At 43.9% G+C, this 15331-nt stretch overlaps 1 protein-coding gene across 2 annotated transcripts in view; it reads right to left on the bottom strand.

The window, feature by feature from the left end:
• Aass (aminoadipate-semialdehyde synthase) overlaps positions 1-7154 on the bottom strand; it is a 64860-nt gene extending 57706 nt beyond the window's left edge. For both annotated transcript variants that reach the window (XM_013119111.3, XM_021231816.2), the window contains exon 1: positions 7041-7154. The gene's annotated coding sequence lies outside the window, so the exon portion shown is untranslated. The remainder of the gene's footprint in view (positions 1-7040) is intronic.
• Between the last annotated feature and the right edge of the window lie 8177 nt (positions 7155-15331).

Genomic DNA, 15331 nt, shown 5'->3' with positions numbered 1-15331 from the left:
GTCTAATGGAACTAGAAGACAAAATCATCAGAAATGGAATCCTCTTAGGAAGCTACAGTCACAAGGAATTCTAACATTATTAAGTTCCTGTATTTCACATTTTAAAATAAATAGTAAATATCATAAGCCTTGCGCTATACCGCACCCTTCACAGATACTAATTCATTTCCTTCTTGCAAAAAAAAATCTTATGTAGATAGCAGTATGGTCCCTTCCTCACAGATAAAGAAGAGGACACTGGAGTCTGACTGGGTGGTTCACTACTGTGTAGAAGCAGAATTCCTAGGCTAGAGCTTAAAACCTGCAGTTTTCTCTGCTTTGCCAAAGGCCAGGGATTGTACTAGACAAGGAGGCTTGGCACACTGCTACTCTCACCAGCTCTGGCTTCAGAAAGAAATCTGGCACCCAACCTGTCAATCATCAATGCTCCCTCTTGACCTCAATTCCTCTGTTGACTGAAAGTCTTTCCTGAGTCCCTGCCAAGGTAAATTCTAGACCTCTGGGTGTTTGAGGAACAATAGGGGCTGAGATTATTGGAGCTCTTACCGGTCACTTGTAACTTGGTGAACTTTGAAACCTGGTCTCAGCACAGAGCTTCCCAGTCACCTGAGGTCATCGAGAAATAGGAAATGGACGGAGAATGGAACTCAACGGAAGAGTGTGTGCCTAGCAGGAAAGCAGGTTCCACTCCCAACACCAGGAAAAGGGGACAAGGAGTAAGTAAAGCATCAGAGGGACATCAGAATTGCACTTCAGAACAGCCACTTACCTACCAGCAATGACTGTAAAACGCTGCTCTGGATTCCCGGTCCAGGATTTTGTGATATTTGGAAAACTATTAGGAAGTAAAGACCGAGTTTATTTTCAGACAAGGTGGGATGATTCTGGCTTACCCATCAACTCTAGTGAATCAGCTGACATTACTGAGTGCTGATAAGAGGGGCAGCATGAGTAAGGAGGATGTGAGGACAGGAGGGAAAAGAGCTGCGGAGACACAGGAAGAGAAAGAACTAGAAATGGGGTGTCATGTATTCAAGGGATAGGGGGAGACCTTCACCCTGAAAATTCTAATCTTTTTCCCTCCAACACATTGAAGGTCAGCATTTCAAATTCAAGCATGTAAGCTTAAAAGTATCCTGTGTCTTTCTGAGAAAAAAAATATCTCTACAGTATATTCTCACTCACATAGGATTCACTGGGAACCTAAAATGTGTCTTTCAGTCACTGGAGTATCACGGTGAGCTGCACAGAGATAGGCTGACAGCCATAGAGCTTGATATGTAACAGCATCTCCAGTCGCTATTTTTTCAGGTTCTCACATCTGTGTAGCAAGCAATTTATCAAATGAGCTGTCTCTCCAGGCCTTTCACAGATCTTTTAATTCTCCTAGCAAATATCAAAAATTCCTCTAAGCTCCTCCAATCTTTATATAGCAACTACTTACAAAAAATCCTCCCAGTGACAGACATGGAGGACTGATGAGCAAAGGGGTCAAGACCATGCTGGTGAAACCCACAGAAACAGCTGACCTGAACAAGACAGCTGACTGGACAAGAGGGAGCTCTTGAACCCCAGACTGATGGCTGAGAGGTCAGCAGGGGACTGATCCAGACTCCATGAATGTAGTGTCAGTGAGGAGGCCTCAGAAATCTCTGGGGCCTTGGGTAGTAGATTAGTGTTCACCGTGGCATATAAATGAACTTTGAGAGCCCATTCCACATGGAGGGATGCTCTCTCAGCCTGGACACATGGGGAAGGGTCTAGGTCCTGCCTGGGATGAAATGACAGGCTCTGGAGATCCCCCCAAGGAGGGTCTCACCCTCCCTGGGGATTGGGCTTGGGGGGGGCGCTGGTGGAGGGACAAGGGAGGAGGGGTGGGAGAGGGAGCTAGGATTGACATTTGAAACATGCATATTTCTAACTTAAATAAAAACATATTTTAAAAATCCTCCATACCAGATATTTATATTATGATACATAAAAGTAGCAAAATTCACTCAGATCTTGCTCCATTTCCCCTCTCTGGGGTACAATGCATATCTCAATTAAGGGAGCATGAGGGGATGGGAGAGGGAGCTGGGAAAAAAAAGAGGGGGAGAAGAGGAGAGGAGAGGAGGACATGGGGAAGCAGGGAGGTTGAGTCAGGGGAAGAATACAGGAGAGCAGGATGAGAGAAACCATAATAGAGGGAGTCATTATAGGTTTGAAGAGAGATCTGGCACTAGTGAGATTTTCAGAGATCTGTAAAGATGACACCAACCGGCAAACTAACCAATAGTGGAGAGGCTACCTTAAATGACCTTTCCTGATAATGAGATTGACGACTACCTTATATGTCATTCTAGAGCCTTCACCCAGTGGCTGATGGAAGCATAATTTGACACCCACGGCTAAACACTGAACTGAACTCCTGGAACCCAGGGCAGAGAGGGAGGAGTGATGAACAAAGGGGTCAAGACTGGGCTGGTGAAACCACAGAAACAGCTGACCTGAACAAGTGGGAGCTCTTGGACCCCAGACTGATAGCTGAGAGGCCACCATGAGACTGATCCAGACTGCTTGAATGTGGGTGTCAGTGAGGAGGCCTTGGCAGTCTATGGGGCCTTGGTTAGTAGATCAGCATTTATCCCTGGCATACAAGTGGACTTTAAGTGCCCATCCCACACTGAGGGATGCTCTCTCAGTCTGGACACATGGGGGAGGGGCTAGGCCCTGCCCTGGATGAAATGACAGACTCTGGAGATCCCCCATGGAGGGCCTCACCCTCCCTGGGGAGCAGAGTGGGGATTGGGTGGGGTGCTGGGAAGGAGGGGAGGGAGAGGGAGCTGGGATTGACATGTGAAGCAAGCTTGTTTCTAATTTAAATTTTAAAAGATTTTTTAAAGTTGCAAAATTACAGTTAGGAAGCTGCAACAAAAATAATTTTATGGTTGGGGTCACCACATGAGGAACTGTATTAAAGGACTGCAGTGTTAAGAATGTTGAGAACCACTGCACTGCACTAGGCCTATGTTCAATAACAAACTATAAAGACCTAAGCATGGTTTCCCTTAACTTCTATCACTTCCACTGGGACATGAACAAGCTTAGGAATGTGCGTTCATTTTGGAGAAATTAAGACCAAATGTTCCATCTGTGTCTTACACTCAGGCATGCCATAGAGACCATTTGTTTTAATTCTTTAGAACAACCCTACTCCCCATAATTCAGTGACTGAAACTACTAAATCACAGGGAGAGGTTTTTCAATGCCAAGTTATTTGCAGCAATCAGATATACACCTGGGTTAAACATTAAGAGACTATGAAAGAATTAATATAGACCTCAGATGAAGAAATAATATATAAGAAATGCAAATTGTTTCTGTCTTTTTAGTGCATTCAAAAATTGCAGATGTGTTTTAAAATATATTTTTAAGATTTATTTTGTGTATGTGTGTGTGTTAGTATAGCCACTGTATCCAGAAGAGGACATCTAAGCCCTTGGAGTACAGTTCCATGTTTTTATGGGCTGCCTGATAAAGAAGCTAGATACCAAACTCAGTTCTCCGCAAAAACAGCCAAGTGTTTTTAATCTCTGGGTCGTTTCTCCAGCCACACGCATTAGTATTTTAAAACAAAATACATACTGGTATATTTCCATATGCTATATCTTCCCAGTATATGTAAAGTAACATAGTGGCTTCATACCTATGCTTCTTACCCATTTCCCAGACCATAGAGTTCCTGGGAACTTCAAGGGTTCCAGTGCCAACAGAACATCTGACAATGGCTTAGTTCTAACTAAGCCAAATCCCTCCCAACTCCAAGGGCTTGTTGGAACCAAGCCTGGAACTGCAAAGGCACTGGCCTCAGATTTCCACTTCCTCTTCCCCAATACATTTCTCAAATGCTTCCATGTTGAGCCTATTTATAAAAGTGCTAGCCAAACTGTTAAAAAAACAAAATTAAATTAAAATAAATTGCTAAAGTTTAAAATCACCTGGACGGTGATGACTAACCTCCATTGTCACCTTGATAGATTTAGAATAGCAGAGGCGTGTTCGTGAGGCTTCTCCAGAGAAGTTTAACAGAGGAAGGAGGATGATCCTCCCTGAATGTGGGTGGTAGCATCCCATAGGCTGGGATTCTGGGATGAATAAAAGGAAAGGGGGAAGTCTGAGCACAGCGTTCATCTCTTTCTACGTCTTAACTTTGAACCACATGTGATCAGCAGCCTCACACTCACACTCTGATGCCTTCCCTCCGTGATGGACTTTATCCCTTTTTATGTGGGCCAAGAAAACTCTCTCCCCTTCTAATTGCTTCTATTGAGCTTTCTCCCCCGGCCCCCACAGCAACAACGGTAACTACAGAGACTCTTTGAGGACGGGTCTCTTACTGTTCATTTATCTGGTCTGAGAATATTCATATTGACTCAGTCCCTCAGCTGCTGTCATGCAAGGATCGAAAAACCTGATTCTCAAAGCCAGGTGTGGTGGTGCACGCCTTTAATCCCAGCACTTGGGAGGCAGAGGCAGGTGGATTTCTGTGAGTTAGGGGCTAACCTGGTCCTTAGTGAGTTCCAAGAGACCCAGGGCTGCATAGAGAGACCCTGTCTCAAAAACAAAAAAAAAACCTGACTCTCCTAGATCACAGATTTAGACTCAGTGAAATGGAAAGCAAAGTCCTGAACTAAAGGACAATCAAAAATTGTTATCTGCTACATTCATGTTTCCTTACTAATTTTCATAGTCCAGGGTGGTAAATACGAATTACTCCCTTCTATATTCCAAGTGATTAGCACATCAGAAAACCTGAAATATTTAAAAACAAAGAATAAATTTACCACACAATTAGATAACTGTAATACTAATGAATTATGTATTTTGAAAAACTAGAAGGGAATTTTACAGTATTCTTAGTAAAGAAATTGCAAATGTTGGAGACGGATATTTTTATCCTGATTCAAACAGTACATGATATATGCATGTTATCAAATCAGCACATGATGCCAATTAATATAGTTTTATGATTTTGTGAGCAGGTAAATTTTTAAATTATTTATCTTAAAGTAAGTAATGAGAAATTTTAAATATGCATCACAAAAACCTATGCAATAGAGCATGCATGCTAAATAAAAACTAGATTATCAATGCATCTTCCCCACCCCAGTACAAACACACACACACACCAGGGGAAGCGGAGAGACTACATAAATACTAGAATATTTTTAAGAAGAAAAGGTTCCTTTAGCGATATTATTCTGATTCCATTAAGCTCAGTAGAGAGTCAGCAATGTGGACTACAAGAGTGTTGAAGTTTTAGAATATCCATCAGCCTGTACATATCCAGCCGAAGTGCGCTAAACAAAAAAGGCACCGAGACAACAAAGAGAAAGACAGGACAATCACCTAAGGCTCCAGCAGTGTGTCATTAACCACCTTAACCAGAGGCCAGCGCCTCTAACAGGAAGCAGATGCCAAGGAGTTCAGGCTCACCTCCTTGAAACGGCCCCAGCACCAGGAACTTATCTCTGAACCTGATTCACACCTTACCTGCAGGTCAATCATCTGTAACATCCAACTAACTCTCAAGGCTGCTGTGAACCTTAGCGACCCAAACCCCTCCCATATGCTCTAAACAACAAATGTGAAGAAAGGAAAAAAGTCCAAGCCTGTTGATTCCTCCAATGGGAGCATAGCCACCCCTAGTCAAAGACACTACTTGCCCTTGCCCTTTATATTATGCTTCTCCGATAGGAAAAGAAAACTAGAACCCAAATTGAAAAGGCCTGTCTTGAACGCCACTCTTTAGACACAGCTGAACATGTAAAATCCATTGCCATTTTAACTCTATTTCAACAAGGTTTTCACATTTTAGCGTCTCTAAAATAGGGATGCATCTTAAATTGAAGACACCTTAGATTCAATGAATACAGTGATTGTGACAAGGTATGTGATTTTCTAGAAGAGTGGGGAAATACCTCCAATATACAAACTCAACATTTGTCTTCCTATGTCACTTTGCAGAAATGACAACAAGATTACATAGCCAACAAGTTCATACAGCCCTAGGTCCACTCACCTTCATGGCAGGGAAGAGTGGGATAGCAAAATACACGCGCACACACATATATACACGCAACACACACAATGCCATCGTGCTTTGTACAAAGAACTGGAAGAACTCCGTGTACATCACTGACCACCCAGTGCGGTGTACACAGACAGTCCCATAACGCTAGTCAACGCTACACGTTTGCCCACATTCCCACAACTCATGACCCATAATATCCAAGAAACGTCAGTTTCTACTGATTTAGGAATGAATTCATTTATTCATCTTCTCTCTCTCTCCCCTCTCTCTTCATTCAACCAGGCAGAGTTGTTAACAAAGCGCATCCGCAGAACCATCTCCTTGAGCATTGGCCTGGCCTGCACAGCCAGCCAGGGTATCTAGAGCTTTGGAGACCTGAAACCCAGCTTACCCAACTTTCCCTCTCATGCCTATCTCATTTAGAATACAGACTGACCGAGCCAGGTCTCTGTCTCAGACAGAGGGACCAACCCTAAACCTGCAGCTGGGGGTGTGAAGTTCGGTGTCACAGTTCCACGGAACCAAATTGGGGGGGGGGCGTTCCGGGGAGAATCTTGCACCCTCCATCAGTCACCACCGGCAAGTAAGCTTTGAAAAAGTTATCCACTCTGCAACTTCAGCTTCAACACATCAACCCATAGTCTCCTGCAACAGCACCACAACCGCCAGCGACCACCCCGAAAAAAGTGCATCGCCCCCTCCCCCCTCCTCCTACTCAGAAGCCGAGGAGCTGAGCCCACCGCCCTTCCTCCCTTCGGGCAGGCTGGGCAGCAAGGCCTAAAGCTTGTCCCGCTTCCTAGCTTTGTGACCCTGGGGCCCTAGGCGTCGCCCCGCCGCTCCGGGACCTGAGGACGACCTCCGGGCCAACAGCTGGGAGTCCCGCGGTTGAGCCGCGAGCTCCAAATGCATCCTGCAAGCAGGGATCGAGCCTGCATCCGCGTCGTCCTCCAGGCTCCCTTCTTACCTTGTGGATTCTGAATAGTCCCCCGCAGCCCGGAGCTCCTCAGTCTGGACCCTGCTGTCTCTGATTCCCCTGGAAAAAAAAATATTGGCTTGGGGGGCCGGGGGCGAGAAGAAGGGGGAGGTGTTTGCTCAACTTTTAAGTACGTCACAAGTCTCCCGCAGCCAATCAGCAGCAGCCTCGAAGGAACAACCTTCTCTTCCGCCAATCGGCGGCGCTGCCAGGTACTAGGTCATGCCCTGCCCCTGTCCTACCCTGAGGTTCATCTGCCTGAAAGATCTCTGACCCTAGGGCTTAACTCAGGTCCTCCCTAGGTGGTTATTGACCAGGTTTGTAACTGCCTGTGGCAGAAAGCAAGCGAAGACAGAAAAAGAACGAAAGAAATGTCTGGGCAGTAACTACTGAGTAGATTAGCTTATCTCCTGGAAAAAGTCGAAAGCTCATGTGTCATGTTTGTTTTATGAAATGCACCTTCCCCACAGCTTGTAACAGGAATAGAAAGTCCAGCACGATGAGAATTCTAGCGTGTTTTTAGAATCCTGTTATCTGAGAACCCGAATACACCACATTCAAGGAACAGAAGTTTGTGGGTGACGAATGTATTACAGAGTGCTGTGTTGCTGAAAAAAAAATGTGTTTCATAAAGACCAGCCTCAGCGATAGTGGAGCCTCGGGGTAATAGCTGGAAGTCTCTCCTCCATTTAGACTTGTCAAGGCAAGTTTCTGCAAATAAGCCTAAAGTGCTGAATAGTTTTGGTTTTTTTTTTTTTTTTTGGTTTTGTTGTTGTTTTTATCAACTTGACACAAGCTAGGTATCAGAGAGGAAGGAGCCTCAATCAAGAAGAAAATCTCCATAAGATCTGGCTGTAGGCAAGCCTATATAGGACACTTACTTATGTAGCGGTTCGTGGGAGAAGCCCATTGTGGTTGGTGCCATCCCTGGGCTGGTGGTCCTGTAAGAAAACAGGCTGAGCCAGCCATGGGAAGCAAGCCAGGAAGCATCACTCCTCCCTGGCCTCCGCATCAACTCCTGCTTCTAGGTTCCTGTCCTACTTCAGTTCCTGCCCTCAATGCTTTTGATGATGAAATGTTGTGTGGAAGTAGCAGCAAAATAAAGCCCTTTCCTCCCCGCATTGCTTTTCACCATGGTGTTTCATCACAACAATGGAAACCCCACAGGAGACAGCAGGTACCAGGATAGCAGAGTATTGCTCTGAGATACCTGCCCTTGTGTTGGAGATGACTGTGGAGGACTTCATAACTTTAGAATAGAAAAGCCACTGAGTATTAAGATCTCCGTGAGCTGTTCTGTAGGACCTTGGAAAATAAAAATGTTGAGGGCAACGCAGATAATGGAGGCCTGGCTTGTGAAGTTTCAGAGAGAAGTTTAAAGACTCTGGCTGGGCCATTTGTTATTTTGAATTAAGTACTGGTTAGCTGGGGCTGAAGAATCAGCTGTGATTAACAAGATACCAGCACCTGCTGGGCAGTGATGGCAATGGCGCATGCCTTTAATCCCAGCACTCAGGAGGCAGAGGCAGGCAGATCTCTGTGAGTTCCAGACCAGTCTCCAAAGCCACAGAGAAACCCTGTCTCAGAAAAAAAAAGCCAAGATACCAGAACTACTAAGCTTTGCTGGAATAATCAGTGTTGGTCAGCTGGAACTGAGAAATTAGTAATGACTAAAAAGGCACCAACATCATTAAATTGAAATCTTCTGGATTGTGTTTCCTGGGAGTTAGCACACAAAAGTTATGGATGAATGAGAAAGGAAAGGGCTTAACAGGGATGTGTTTGTGTGTCAAGCTGACATAAATTTAGGATCATAGAGAGGAGACAGCCTCAGTCAAGAAACTGTCTCAATGAAGACTGGGCTACAAGTCGGGCATTTGGTGGCACACGCCTGTAATCCCAGCACTTGGGAGGCAGAGGCAGGTGGATCACTATGAGTTCCAGGCCAGCCTGGTCTACAGAGCTAGTTCCAGGACAGCTTCCAAAACAATACAGAGAAACCCTGTCTCGAAAAACCAAAAAAAAAAAAAAAAGATTGGGCTACAGGCAAGTCTACAGGGCATTTTCTTGTGATTCATTGGGGAGGGCAGAATGCTTGTGGGGCTGCCTGGGGTCTTGTAGTCCTGGATTCTGTAAGAAAACAGGCTCAGCAAGTCAGTACACAGCACCCTCCATGACCTCTGCATCAGCTCCTGCTGCCAGGTTCCTGCCCTGCTTGATTTCCTGCCTTCACTGCTTTTGATGATCAGCTGTTCTATGGAACTGTGAACAAAATAAACTCTGTCCTCCCCATGTTGCTTTTGGTTGTGGTGTTTCTTGCAGCACTAGAAACTCTAAGACACCTAACCTAACCTTATATTTTTACCAGCCCAACTGGTTAGAACTGCAGTGATTGTGGAGAAATTGGAATGTTGCATGTCCACAGCCTAGCTACTGTTTATCTCTTACTATCATTAGGCCCCTTGGCCTTCTCTGTGTCTGACATAACGTCCTGTGACTAACAGGTAAAACATTTTCCACCAACCTAAAGAATGCTGCCACACAGTATGCGAGACCTATTACGGAGATTCCCCCTGATTCACTGTAAACAGCTTACCTGATGTTTCCACCAATTGTGTTTGAAAAGTAATAGTGTGTGTTTTCTGTTGTTGTTGTTGTTCTGCTAATATAACACTACAAGAAACTGCTGCCATGTTGGAACTTGGAATTTTTGGTAACCTGCGTCTGTGTTCCTGGGCCATAGCCTGAGTCTGTGTTCACTCACATGGGCTTCTAACAGAAACTGTCCCTTACTCCCACTGAGGTGAGAGCTGTTTCTTGCTTTTTTCTCACATCTACAAGTACATCTAGCTATTGAACTCTTGTGTCAACACTTCAACAGAGTGGTTCTCATTCTCAACCTTCCTAATGCTACGACCTTTTAATACAGCTCCTCATGTTGTGGCAACCCCCCCACCATAAAATTATTTCATTGCCACTTCATAACTGTAATTTTGCCACTGTTGCAAATCATAATGTAAATGGTCAATATGCAGGAAATCTGATATACAACCCCACAAAAGGGTCTCGACCCATAGGTTGAGAACCACTGCCTTACAGAGTGGAACATTTTTGAAACTCCACTCATAGCTCCAACTGAAGAGAAAATAAGAATTTTCCCTGGAAGTTAGTTGGTTTGTGTTCTGCCTTTATCTTCGCATACCCAATCACAAATACCGCCTCCCTCTTCCATAGCTTCCTCATTTTCTCAGTTTTGCCTCCACAGCAGAGCCAGCCTTAGACCAACATGAGACAGAGTGTTCAGTCTCATCTCTCCAAGGATCAACAGCCTACTTAACAATCCTCGCTTTCTCCTGTCAAGTAGAAAATCATGGGCAGGTTGCTTAGATTTTAGTTGTTTGTTTTTAACGTTTCGTTCCCTCATGTGGTGATAGGATAATAAGATCTGTTTCGTGGAATCCGGAGGTAGAGGGGGGGAAAAGTCACACTAGCCCAGGTGTTCTACCAAGTAACTCACTTTTTAAAAAAAGAAAGAAAAGGAAAAATAAAAAAGGTTATTTTTATTTATTTATTTATTTATTTTCCCCACATATCTCACTTTCTATACAAAACATAATCTAACTTACAAAAATGTAGACCTCTGTAAAACTAAGCCATGCTCGCTAGGGTTCATTATCATTTTCCTTCACCAGAAGTGCAGAAAAGATGAAGATTAGGTACTTAATTATGGAGATGGCTCCGTAATTAACAGTACTTGCTTTTCTTGCAGAGGAGCCAGGTTCAGTTCTCAGCACCTACATGATGGCTTACAGACACTTGTAAGTTCAGTTAAGATACTAGACATCCTCTCTGACCTCTAAGGACACGAGGTTCACAAACCAGTGCACATAATACGTGCAGGCAAACATACATATAAAGTAAAAGTATATTTTTAAAAAATGATTAAATAATACATATTCCCATTAGATGTGAGCTAATACTTGGATTCAGTTTCCACTTCAGCCCCCACCATTTCCTCCGTGGAGGAACACAGTGTCCTTATGCCCCACTGTCATAAAGGGGAAAGAGATAGTCTAAGGATTCAGGTATTATGCTGGCCTGCCCCTGTCACCAGGCAGTACCCTGGTCATCCCAGGGTTCCACAAATGCTAATCTGCACACAGGTGCAAAGGACCCCCTTATACTCTCTTTCTCTCTTTCCTGCTGTTCCCTTGGGGCAGACAGGACTTTTCCTGTCTCCCTCTTCTCTTCTGTCCTCTCTCTGTCTCTGTGTCTCTCTGCCTCTTTTCTCTTTCCTCCCCCAATTTCCCTTTATAATAAAACTTCTCACATAAGCTCTGTCTGCCTGGCATGTTTATCACCCACCTTGGTCACCCTCACCTGCCATGGAATTTACCAAGGTTCCCCTCCAGCATTATCATAACACATAGATATTTGAGACAAAGAGGAAGAAATAGAACATTTCTAAATTTGTTCCATTTTTTCTCAAACTCTGCAATTCTTATGTGAACAGTAGTTTTTACAGCATCATATATAATTTCTTTTTTTAATTTTTTAATTTAAGTTAGAAACAAGGTTGTTTTACATGTCAATCCCAGTTCCCTCTCCCTCCCCTCCTCCTCTGACCTCCACTAACTCCCTATCCCATCCCCTTTCTGCTCCCCATGGAGGGTGAGGCCTTTCATGGTGGATCTTCAAAGTCTGTCATGTCATTTAAAGCACGACCTAGACCCCTCTCAGTGTGTCTAGGATGAGAGAGTATCCCTCTATGTGGAGTTGGCTCCCAAAGTTCATTTTTGTACTAGGGATAAATACTGATCTACTGCCAGAGGACCCATAGATTGCTCAGACATCCACATTCAGGGGGTCTGGAACAGTCCTATTCTGGTTTTCCAGCTATCAATCTGGAGCCCATGGGCTCCCCTTGTTCAGGTCAGCTGTTTCTGTGAGTTTCTCCAGCCTGATCTTGACCCCTCTGTTCATCACTCCTCCCTCTCTGCAACTGGATTTCAAGGGTTCAGTTCAGTGTTTAGCTGTGGGTGTCTGCTACTACTTCCATCAACTACTGGATGAAGGCTCGAGGATGGCATATAAGGTAGTCATCAATCTCATTATTGGGGAAGGACATTTAAGGTAGCCTCTCCACTATTGCTTAGATTGTTAGTTGGGGTCATCCTCGTAGATCTCTGGGCATTTCCCTAGTGCCAGATTTCTCTTTAAATCTATAATGGCTCCCTCTATTATGGTATCTCTTTTCTTGCTCTCCTCTATTCTTCCCCTGATTCAATCTTCCTGCTCCCTGTAACCTCATCTCCCCTCCTCTTCTCCCTTTCTCTTTCTCCTAACTCCCTCCCCCTCCCACCATGCTCCCAGTTAACTCAGGAGATCTTGTCCCTTCTCTCTTCTCCAGGGAAGATGTATGTCTCTCTTAGGGTCCTCCTTGTTTCCTAGTATCTCTGGCAGTGTGGATTGTAGGCTGGTAATCCTTTTTGCTCTATGTCTAAAATCTATATATGAGTGAGTACATACCATGTTTGTCTTTTTGTGAATGAGTTGCCTCACTCAGGATGGTTTCTTCTAGTTCCATGAATTTGCCTGTGAATTTCAAGATTCCATTGTTTGTTTTTCTGCTGAGTAGTTCTCCATTGTGTAAATGTACCACATTTTCTGTATCCATTCTTCAGTTGAGGGTCATCTAGGTTGCTTCCAGGTTCTGGCTATTACAAATAATGCTAATCTGTTGAACAGATGTCCTTGTTGTATGAATGTACATCATTTAGGTATATGCCTAAGAAAGGAATTGCTGCATCTTGTGGTAGACTGATTCCCATATTCCTGAGGAACCTCCATACTGATTTCCAAAGTTGCTGTACAAGTTTGCACTCCTACCAGCAGTGTAGGAGTGTTCCCCTTTCTCCACATCCTCTCCAGAATAAACTGTAGTTGGTATTTTTTATTTTAGGCATTCTAACATGACTGAGATGGTATCTCGGAGTTGTTTTGATTTGCATTTCCCTGATGGCTAAGGATGTTGAGCACTCTCTTAAGTGTCTTTCAGACACTTTAGAGTCCTCTACTGAGAATTCTCTATTTAGTTCTGTACCCCACTTTTCAAATGGATTATTTGGTGTTTTCATGACTAGATTCTTGAGTTCTTTGTACATTTTTGGGAATCAGTAATCTGTCAGATGTGCGGTTGGTGAAGATCTTTTCCCATTCTATGGGCTCCCATTTTGTCTTGTTGACTGTGTCCTTTGCCTTACAGAAACTTCTCAGTTTCAGGAGGTCCCATTTATTAATTGTCTATCTCAGTGTCTGTGCTACTGGTGTTATGTTCAGGAAGTGGTCTCCTGTACCAATTCATTTTAGGGTACCTCCTACTTTCCCTCCTAAGAGGTTTAGTGTGGCTGAATTTATGTTGATGTCCCTGATCCATTTGGAATTAAGTTTTGTGCATAGCAATAGATACAGATCTATCTGCAGTTTTCTATATGTCAGTATCCAGTTATTTCTATACAATGAAATTATTATAAGTACAATGTTCTAACAGAATGAAAAATTTCAAATATTATTATAATTTTGATTTATTCACTCATACAACACACACCCCCAACCATAGTTTCCCCTCCCTCCACTCCTCCAAGCCTCTCCCATACACACACCTCCCTTCTCTTTCAGATCTACTGCTCTTCCATCTCCCTGCAGAAAGAGCAGGACTCCCAGGGATATCAACTGAACAGAGCATAACAAGATACAATAAGACTAGACACAAAATCCTCACATCAAGACTGGGTGAGGCAACCCAGTAAGAGGAAAAGGGTCCCAAGAGCAGGCAAAAGAGTCAGAGATACCCCCCACTCCAACTGTCAGGAGTTTCCCCCAAACACCAAGCCAATAATCATAACATACATGCAAAGGCCCTAGAGCAGACCCATGCAGGCTCCATGATTGCTTCTTCAGTTTCTGTGGATTCCCATGAGCCATACTTAATTGATTGCTCAGGGCATACTTTCCTGGTGTTCTCAACCCTTCTGGCCCCCACAATTATTTCTCCCCCCTCTTTTGAGGGATTTCCTGGATCCAAGGGGAGGGACTTGATAGGACACTCCAGTGGCATAAGTGGTTAGCCTGTGTTACTTATACAAATATTATTTTTAAAAGAAACAGTTGACCTGAACAAGGGGGAGCTCTTGGACCCCAGATGGATGGCTGTGTGGAAAGCATGGAACTGACCCAGACACCCTGAAGGTGGGTGTCAGTGAGCAGGCCTAGGTAATCTATGGGGCCTTGGATAGTATTTATGCCTGGCGTACAAATAGACCTTGAGTGCCCATGCCACAATATGGGAGGCTCTCTCAGCCGGGACTCTTGGGGGGAGGGCCTAGACCCTGCCCTGGATGAAATGACAATTACTGGAGATCCACCATGGAGGGCCTCACCCTCCCTGGGGATCAGAGTGGAGATTGGGTGGGGGGCTGGGGGACCTGGTGGGGAGGGCAGGAGAAGAGGGAAGGGATAGGGAGCTGGGATTGACATGTGAAACAAGAATGTTTCTAACCTAAATAAAAATAATAATAATAATATAAAGAAGTTTTAGTAATTATGAAATTTTAAGTGACAATTATTATTGTCCCTAACTCCCAGGTTATCTTGAAAATGAAGCAGTGCTTGGCACAAGCACTGTTGGTTTAATTCTCTGTGTGATAGTGAAATTACATTTCTGGTATCCTTTGCAGCACATAACTTTACCTGTACACACCACCAGACAACTTCTGGAAGAGATACAGTTTCAGGGTCATATTTAATCAGAGAATTTGTTCCTGTTAAAAGCATAAAGGACTATTCAAGAATATGTACAGTCAGTGTTGGCACTGACTCATCTTTTCCCATTTGTAAATATCAGCTTTCTGAGCTGAGCTATTGGAAGAGGCTTAGCCTCTATTTTCTTGTGAAGGATGACTAGCACATATCCTGCCCTTCAGATTCCTTTGTTTATGTAACAGTTCCTGTCTGTAAACTTTGTCCATGAGGATTGGCTAAGGACTTGTCCTTCAAGGCAAGCTTTCTAGAACACTCTTTCTCTATGACCCACACAGAAATGAGTTAATTTGTTTGCCTCAAAAACAAGAGCATAGTTGATGCAGTAAGTGTGTGGCAACTTGAGGACAATTTTGGTGATTCCAGGAAAAAGGACTTAGAATTTAGATAGTTGTCCCCTAGTTAACCATTGGTGCCCTTTGATTACAAGGACACTTTGAACATAGTGAGGGGTTAGGACCTTG

Source organism: Mesocricetus auratus, unplaced genomic scaffold, assembly GCF_017639785.1.
Source record: "Mesocricetus auratus isolate SY011 unplaced genomic scaffold, BCM_Maur_2.0 Super-Scaffold_100019, whole genome shotgun sequence".
Classification (NCBI taxonomy): Eukaryota; Metazoa; Chordata; class Mammalia; order Rodentia; family Cricetidae; genus Mesocricetus; species Mesocricetus auratus.
This window is presented reverse-complemented; position numbering and strand designations above follow the sequence as displayed.